The sequence below is a fragment of the Echinops telfairi genome, unplaced genomic scaffold, assembly GCF_000313985.2.
Source record: "Echinops telfairi isolate 266 unplaced genomic scaffold, ASM31398v2 ScPeMD7_23;HRSCAF=83, whole genome shotgun sequence".
NCBI classification, from domain to species: Eukaryota; Metazoa; Chordata; class Mammalia; order Afrosoricida; family Tenrecidae; genus Echinops; species Echinops telfairi.
In genome coordinates, this window is record NW_022103920.1 from 5,924,254 (window position 1) to 5,933,377 (window position 9,124).

The window sequence follows — 9,124 nt, forward strand, 5'->3', positions numbered from 1 at the left end:
ATTCCTGAAAGTACAATTTGCAATCGTGGGAAATTCTTATCCACCATTGCAATCGAGAACGTGGTTAACTTTCTACTTTGGGAAACTCAGAGATACTTTATCCGTGGAGTAGGGTAGTGTATCTGCTACGTTTGTGACCTTATAGCCCAGGATCTGGGATTTTTAAGGTAGTGATGGTAACTTGCTAAATCCAGGTTGCTATGGGAGTGATGTTTTGTTTGTTTGGGGTTCTGTTTGTTTGTTGTTTACAATTAACCATAAACTATGTCGTCTCTTAAAGGAACCATGGCGGTATAAAGGGTTAAGCTTGAGGCTGCTAAACACAAGGTTAGCCGTTCAAACTCATCAATAACTCTTTAGGAAGCAGATGAGGCTCTTTATACCTCGGAAAACCTGGAAAGCAGTTCTACTCTGTCCCGCAGGGTTGCTGGAAGTCAGAATTGACTCAGTGCCTGTTGATTATGTCACCTCTTCCAACTTGTGCCAGATCCGATAGTCCTGAGCTAAGCACCAGTAGTGTAACCTTAGCAGCTGCAACAAGGGACACTGGAAGAGACACCTACAGGTTTCTGGAAGGAAAATACCAGCCTTGACTGGCCTTGATACGCACCCACCAAGCAGGCCCAGTCCTGTGTCTGCCCGTGTGTGTTTAAAGAATGGCGTGGACGACTGAATTCCTGACCTCACCCAAAAATAAAAAGCACTTTTCCATTTTTTTTAATGAAAGGAAAAGGCTCTGGGGGGTGGGGAGATGACAAACTCAGACTGCTGTTCGCACTAAAGTAGCTCAGTGGTTAAGCACGCCCCGCCCGAAACCAGGCTTTGGACTCACAGCGGCTCCGTGGGGAAAAGACCTGGCCCCAGTCTCCCTCCTGGTGGCAGTTTCCGAGACCCCCGGGGCCACTGTGCACTGCCCCGTAGAACTGCCACGAGGCCAGGTCAATCCACAGCCATGAGTTTCTTTTGGGGCCTCTGCTTTTGGATCCAAGATGAAGCCCACACTAGGTTTTGAAAAGCACACACCAAAAAGACCAAACTCCAGGACCCTCCAGGACAGGGTGGACCCGCCCCTGTGGGTTCCCGAGACTTCCGTCTCACCGAGTGGAAAGCCTCATCTTGGTCTCGCAGAGCAGCCGGTGGTTCCGAACTGCTGACCTTGTAACCATGTAACCTAAAGACACACTCCAGCACACACAACACGGGTGCAGGCAAGTGTGAAAAAGTAACATATCTCAATCATTTTTTGTTTTAATATTGATTACGCATAGAATAAGTATATTAGATTAAAGAAAATATGTTGCTAAGATTAATTCTGCCTGTTTGGGCATCATTTATTAAAGTGGCACTAGGAAATTGTAAGGGACAGCATTCGGCTCAGTCATGTTGCCGCAGGGCAAAGGGACTCCGAAATTAGAGACAGGCTCCTACAGGGGGTGAGGTTGGCAGTGGTCAGGGTAGGCCAGGCTCTAAGGGTGCCCACGGAGACCCAGGCACTGGGTACCCTGCCTTGAAGGCCCTCCCAGAGGTAGCAGGGAGGCCCTCAGAGGGCTCACAGCCACCATGAAGGGGTGGGGTGGGGATAAACAGCTTTCAGAATGTAGGTCTCCGGAGACCCTCATCCTCCCTGTGGTGGGCCCTGTGGTTCACTTCCAACCTCCTCCTGCAGAATGCAGGCCCCGTGCTCCCAGAGCCCTGACCCTTCCTAGGAGGTGCCCCTGGCCCCAGGGGGCTTCCCAGCCAATGGTCCTCCCTTCCCGGTCAGTGACCCCCCCCCCAACATGGCAATGCCAAGTGGAAACCCCTCACATCAATCTGGGAGGTTTAGAAGGGCCACCCAGCTCCCGAGCTCCCAGGGGATTGTCCCAGGCCTCTGTCTGACCCCATTCCCCCTTGCCCCGTCAGAAGGCACCCACATTGTCCCAACAAACCCCCTGCATGCAGAGTGTACTCTCAGATTTGCTTCTCAGCGAGCTCCCCTAAAGCCACCCCCAAGTGGGAACAATACAGAGGTGCACATGCATGTCCACATATGTCCATCTGTGCGCACATGTGAACCCATGCGCATGAGGTCTTGGGCCCCAGGAATGTGCTCACCATTTTTGAGTCAGCCACACAAAAGCCAAGCTCCCGCCAGCCCCTGAGAGCTCTCTGAGCTGCCATGGTCAGTCCCTAACAGCGAGGGAGTTAAAAAGGGTGTCCTGACACTCTGACACCCAGCCAGTAAGGAGTCCCAAGAAGACGGCTTCTGCTCTCCCCAGGGACCAGCTCATCTCCCGGTGCCCCTTGGCCTCAGGCTGCACCCCAGCCCCACAGTCCCTGGCTGCACACTCATTGTCACAAGGCCACTGTGGGCACACAGAGCCAGACTGGCCCAGAGGGTGAGCCCTTCCAAAGGCACCCCGGGTGGGAGGCACCCCAGCCACGTGGCTGCTGGACTCGCCTCCTGCACCTAGGAGCAGACGAGACGCAGGGGGTCTTTCCTCCAGAAAGGGCTCCTCTGAGTTCCAGGCTTTCCCACCGTGTTCTTTCCCTCACAGGACCCCCTACCTGGCCAGCCCTGGTCTATTGATTCAACAGCTCCTACCAGAGGTGCGGCCTGGGCACAACTCCCAGGAGAGGAGCTGCAGGGAGAGTCAGGCATGCGTGCCCCTGGGCGGGACTTCTCTTTATAAGACAACGCCACTCAGGGTGGTCTACAGGAGCCCTGATGGTGCAGTGGGCCCCACTGCTGGGCTGTGAACCACCAGGTCAGCAGTTTGAAACCACCAGTCGATGCTCAGAAGAAAGACAAGCGTCCCCCACCTCACAGGGATCCTGTGGTCCGCAGTCTGGGAGAATCCTTTCTTGACCACGCACCCCCAGGGCAAGAGACCCCTCCGGTTCATCCCTGAGCAGGTGTCTCAGTCCTGCTCATTCTCTTTGCCTGTTCTCCTCAGCTGGGGAGTTGCCCCCCACCCATCCCAGAGGATTGTGACCCACAGGGGCCCTGCTGGCTGACTTCAGAAGCAGATTGCCACATCTCTCTCCCTAGTCTTCGCCCAGAAACTCTACTCTGACCTGTTCCACACAGCACATCAACAGGCAAGCCTACACAGCAAGTGGGTAGCGGCTGTGCAGGAGGTGCTCGGGACTCAAACCCGGACGCTTGCACAGAAGGCGGGGCTCTGCCAGCAGCCCCACGGCCCCTGCCAAAAGGCTTAGGAGTCCCACTCATAGAGGCCTTATAGGGCAGGGCAGAACTGCCCCTGCGGGTTTCCGAGGCTGTAATTCTTTATGGAAGCAGGCAGCCTCAGCTCTCTCCCAAGAAGCATCTGGTGGGTTCAAACGACTGACCTTGTAACCACTGCACCGACAGGACTCCTCAAACAGTGCACCCCCTCCATCACACCTCCCGATGAAGTGGAACAAAACAAAGCTCGCTGCTAGCCAGTCAGTTCTGATTCCTAGCAACCATGTACAGGGCTTCCGGGGCTATCTCTCACTACAGGAACAGACAGCCTCCTCTTTTTGCCATGAAGTGGCTGATGGGTTTGAACCGCCAACCCGGCAGCCAGAGCTCCTCTTAGGAAGGAAAAGGCTCCTGAAATTTGAACAATTGCCTGAGAATACCCACAGCGGGTGTTTAAGTTTATTTGGGTTTGGGAATCAGTTCACGATTCTTTCAGCCTCAGAAGCTCATGGTTCACAAAGGCCTTTTTCCTGCCGCTGCCTCAATTCCTGAACTTTCTCTGAGCCTCGTCACTAAGACGATGAAGCCTGCTTGGATGATCTCAAATGCCGCTTGGGCTATAAACTCCCCAGGGCGAGATGAATCCCTTGCAGATGCGTGCTTTCATGGGTGGTGATAAATCCAGCCGTGCCCACGTGGGCTTGGAGGACCTGCCATAATTCACAACCGACTGAGCGTTCCTGGAAACTCAAGTTCAAAGGGGAATGCAAACCAGAACTACTTCTCCGAGCCTGGCGTCTGCGCAGCCAACAAGGAAGGCAGGAGGGAGCAGACTCGGCGCCTGAATTATGGTGCTGGGGAAGAACACTGAACGCACAGGAGGGACAAACACATCTGTCTTGGGAGCAGGTCAGCCAGAATGTTCCTCCAAGGGAAGGCTGGCGAGGCTCTGTCTCACGTACTTTAGACCTGTCGGGAGAGACCAGTCCCTGCAGAAGGGCACCACCCTCGGCAAAGTAGAGGGGCAGCAAATGGGGGAGACCTTCAAGGGGATGAATGGGCACAGCGGCCGCCACGATGGGCTCCCACAGCAGCGACTGAGGGTGCCACAGACCCGGGCAGCACTTCGTCCTGCAGGACATGGGGCTGCTGGGGTTGGCACCATCTCATGGCACGAACGAGGTAAACAAGCGCCGAGCTGGTCACCTTAGAATGGTGACTTGTGTGTTTTCTGAATTTCACCTCAATGAGCTTTTTAAAAAAAGAAATTCTTTTAAGAGCTATTTGGGTGAAGAAAGCTGTGTGGTCAGTTACAGGCTGGCTGAGGATTGGCCTTGAGGTGCAGGCCATGCCCATGGTGGCTCCCAGGACAGCAGGAGCCCCCTCGAGGGCCATGTCTCACACAGAGAGAACCCAAGAGCACAGGTCAGGGTTCTTTCAGGAGGCTGGGCATGTCTGAAAGACAAACACTGAGTCATCCCATGAGCCCCTGCTCACTGGCTCACTGCCATCGAGTCAATTCCAACTCACAGTGACCGGGCAGGGCAGGACTGCCCCTGTGGGTTTCTGAGACTGTGACTCTTTACAGGAGAAAGCCTCGTCTTTCTCCTAAGGAGCAGCTGGTGGTTTTGAACCGCTGACCTTGTGGCTCAAAGCCCAGTGAGTAACCACGACACCACCCAGGTTCCCACATAAACATAGAGAGGTTGCAATTCACATTAACGTGTAAAGGCTCTGGTTCATCCAAACCTGTAGAGGTTAGGATTTATGTCCTCATGTGGGGGTGAAGGTTCCCGCTGACACGCACAGTTCTGGGTCATCAGAAGGTGGGATACAGCCCCAGGAACTGTCATACATCGACATACATTCCCAGGGGACAGCATTTGGTCCGTGAGAAGGAGATGAGAAACAAGCTCAGAACAAGAAAATGTTTTCACGAGAAAGGCCAGATCAGAGAGGAAACTATGGAAGGAGGAGGAACGCAGGCTGCTAACGGAGAAGCTAGTGTTTCTAGTCGATCTCGTGGAGCACCAGAGGAAGACATGGGGATCTGCTTCAGAGACGCTGGCCATGGAGCAGGCTGAGGGGCGAGCTCATGGGATGGACGCGGATCAGGGCTGAGGCTGTTCTACCGGAGAATGAGGACCCCCCCAGAGCCTCGCCACACATACCCTGCCCCGTCCGTGGGGCCTCGGCCGGGGCGAGTGGACAGGGGTGGGGTCAAGACTCCACTGCGCAGATGCTCACCCTCCTGAGCAGCACTGACCACCCCGTCTGGGCCTCAGCTGTCCTCCTCCTGGAGACTGGCCTGAGGAGAGCTGAGGTGCTGCCCTTCCCCGACCCCCCACCCCCCCGCCCACACACAGGCTCACTGGGGTCCCTCCATCTTCTGCCTCTGAGTGGAAGCCCAGCTGGCCCGAGATACGGTATGTAGTATGCATTGACCCATGGGGGTGACTAAAAAAAAAGCAAAAACAACCATTGCACGAGCAGCAAATCCCACCCCACAATTAAACAAAAACTACCAAGGGCCGACGGTAATCAATGGAGTGTTTCTTTTAGATCTCTTCTCTGGAGAGTGAGAGCAGGGCTGTGGGTGCTTCTAAGGGTGGGCGCCTGAGCAGCACTCACAGCGTGCCCGGTAAACTATAAATATTTAATGGTCTGGCTGACCACGCTGGCTAGTCTGATCAATAGTGACCCTGGAGACAGCTTTCCAATTCCAGGCACCGCCGGGATGATGTCAAGGGAGTGGGGGTCACCCAAAGGCTCCTCCTGCCTCACCTCGTCCTTGCCCCCATGGGTGCTCCCCAAGGCCACCCGAGAAGAACACCCTGGGGACCTGCTGACACCATCTGGCTTTGGCCACACCACTGTCGTCATGGCCACCGCCGGCTGAACCCATCAAGGGAGAGGCAAGGGGCCTCCTGAATTATTCACGGCCACAGAGCATCCCCCTCCTCCTCGGGCAGGGAGGGCTGCGCACTGATTCTCCCTCGGACCTGCACCCCCTCCCCGTGAGCAGCCAGTGGTGAGTACAGACCCAGGACTGGGAGAAATCGTGACTGAGGCAGGGGCGCCAGTTGTGCCGTCAGACGCACCCACCCTCAGGGATGATTCGGTGCTTAGTGCCGGGGACTGTCGAGTCAAGTAGACACACACAGACCCCGTGTGACAGGGAGCGATCACCAAATGCTGAAGCACCACACCACCAGAGAACTTCGTAGCCCCGTGACCCAGCGCAAAGCCTCCCTGCCATCGAGCCGGTGCCGACTCCCAACGGCCCTGTGGGACAGAACAGACGGCCCCATGCGGGTTCCCGAGACAACAACTCTTTACAGGAGTCGAGAGCCTCGTCTTTCTCCCAAGCAGCCTCGGGTGGTTTCCGACTGCTGACCTCGGCATGGGTAGCTCAGTGCATGACCCATAGCATCCTGAGAGCAGAAATAAGCAAACAGTTCCAAGAGGCTGGTCCATGTGGACGTCTGCCTAGGAAGGCCAAGCTCATCAGGTGACCGGCCATGGTCAAGGTGGTCTTTTCAATGACAGAATTAAAATGGGTGCTGGCCTTCAGACTCGAAGCGCAAAAGGTCCATGACTGGGGCGTCTATCAGCCGCTGATGTTGCCTTGGCTTTTGAACCACCAGCGCCGCCATGCCCCCGAGTGCAGAGAGAGAAACGCAGGCCCGGCTAAGGCAGGCCTCTGCCCCACACTTACAAAGGGCTGTGGCCCCGCTCCATGTTCACAGAGGCTGCTCACAGAGACCAGCGCTCATTATATCCAAACAAACAAACCAGCCTCGCCCATCACCCTGAGTCTACCCTGGGACCTGGAACAGAGTAGAAGTGTCCCTCCCACCCCACCCTCACAGGGTTTCCAAGGACGCCATCCTTTGAGAAGCACACGGCTTCCAGTCCCCACGGCAGCGGTTAACGGTGAGTGCTTAGCCACTGTGCCACACGGGCACCTCCTGCCAGTTCCATCGGCCGCTATCTAGGCCAATCTGGCTGGTGCTGCTCCACCGGTGTCCCAGCAGAACACACACCACTGGACCTGCAGGGGCTGCTGGGCCAGCTGTGGGTGGCCAGCCCTTTCTTCTGAGGCACCTCGACCTCTCTGGGATAGCTCTCAGTGCTTGATGTCACTGGAGGGAAGTCCCGAAGGCAGGGCTCAGCACAAAGCAAAGCAGCCCCTGGGAGGCAGGGGAGTGCCATAAACACCAAGTGTCCCATGCCGGGGACTCGGGGACTCCGTTCAAAGCCCTCTGGTCCTGCAGGCCAGAGGTGTCCTCCTCCTTAGAATGTGGTCAGTAGCATGCTGTCCACTCTGCCCTGCGCCCCTGCCTTCAGTCCCTGTGCCTGCTCTGCATGATCTGGCAGACCCGAAGCCTCCCCGAGGCCCCTTCCTGGCTACCTGGCTACCCGGCTCATGGCCCAGGGGCTGGCCCACAAAGTCATTCCAACAACCACCAAGCCAGCTCCGGCCACCAGCTAGGTTGCTCTGCCCTGGGAGGGTCCCAGCTCCCCCTGCAGCTCCTCGGGCGGGGCCATGGGTGGATCAAACAGCCCTGACTGTGACTGGAGCACAAACGCCCAGCTCAGTGCTCTCTGTCCTGGTGTACCCCGTCCTCCGTGCCCACTGGTGGCGTGACCCAGGAGGGGGACAGCCCAAGTGGCATCCAAACTCTGCCAACACAATCACCACCAAGTGCTTAGCCACTACACCACCAGGGACCCTGGGCCAGTGGGACACGTGGGGTATTCCACCACTGGTGCCCCCAAGGGGGCAGGGTGGAGACGTCCCACTGAGAAGTCTGACAGTTACAAAGGCATGAGCCGGTGGGAGTCCCGGCACCCACCACGGGCCGGCCACACCACGCAGACCCACACGTCTCTAAGTCGGTGCACTTTCCCCTCTCTGTCCTGAGGTCACGTGAGGTGACTGGATGGCTCCCGTGTCACCTGTCTGAAAACCACGAGGTCAGGAGCAACACAAGTGTCCTTTAAACATGAAGCTCAGCTGGTTCGGGGTGAGAGCAGGGGGCCGGTGGAGGAGTCAGACTTAGGGTCCGGCTAGAAGAGGACAGCAGGCCCCCAGAGCTGAGGGAGGTAGTGTGGAGCCTCCCTCGAGTGCCACCCCCAACCCCAGCTTGTTCAGAATCAGAACCCGGTCCCCCAGGGGCCAGCCGTGTGGGCTCGGAAGGGAGGTTAGCTTTCTAGGCTGGTCCACAAAGCCTATTTAACTCGTAACGCAGATTAAATGTGATACGTTTGAAGACCCACGAGGGGCACAGCCCCACAATGGACACGGGCACACACACACACACACACACACCATGGTCTGTCACCCGAGAGAAACTTCTCCAGAGCCCAAAGGGCTTCAGCCTCCGCCCCCATAGCAATGGCTCCCGACAGCGGCTGGCCTCGGGCTTCCCTGGGTGAAGGGTGATCTCCTGTGAAGTGTCCGCTTAGTTTGAACTTCAAAACCCTCAACAACAACCCACATCCATGGCCATGGAGCAAACCCAACTCAGAGCGACCCCACAGGACAGGGCAAAACCACCGTGTGGGTTGCCGAGACCGTAACTGTTTACAGAAATAGCAAGTCTCATCTTTCTCCCAAGGAGCACCAGGTAGTTTCAAACTGCTGGCCTTATGGTTAGCACTCCAACTCCTAACCCACTGTGCCACCAGGTCTCCTTCTCAAACGAACGGACGAACCCACTGCCATGGATGAAGCCAGTTCCAACTCAGAGGGCTTCCAAGACTGTAGATCTTGACCGGAGCAGATAGCCTCCTCTCTCTCCTACAGAGCTGCTGGTGGATTTGAACTGCCAATCTTGTGCTTAGCAGCCTAACCCCACAGTGTCACCAGGCTGTAAGAGAGCTGTCCCATCACTCAGACTGACTCACGGCCCCACATAGCTTCATCGGTGCGATGCAGTCAGCTCACAC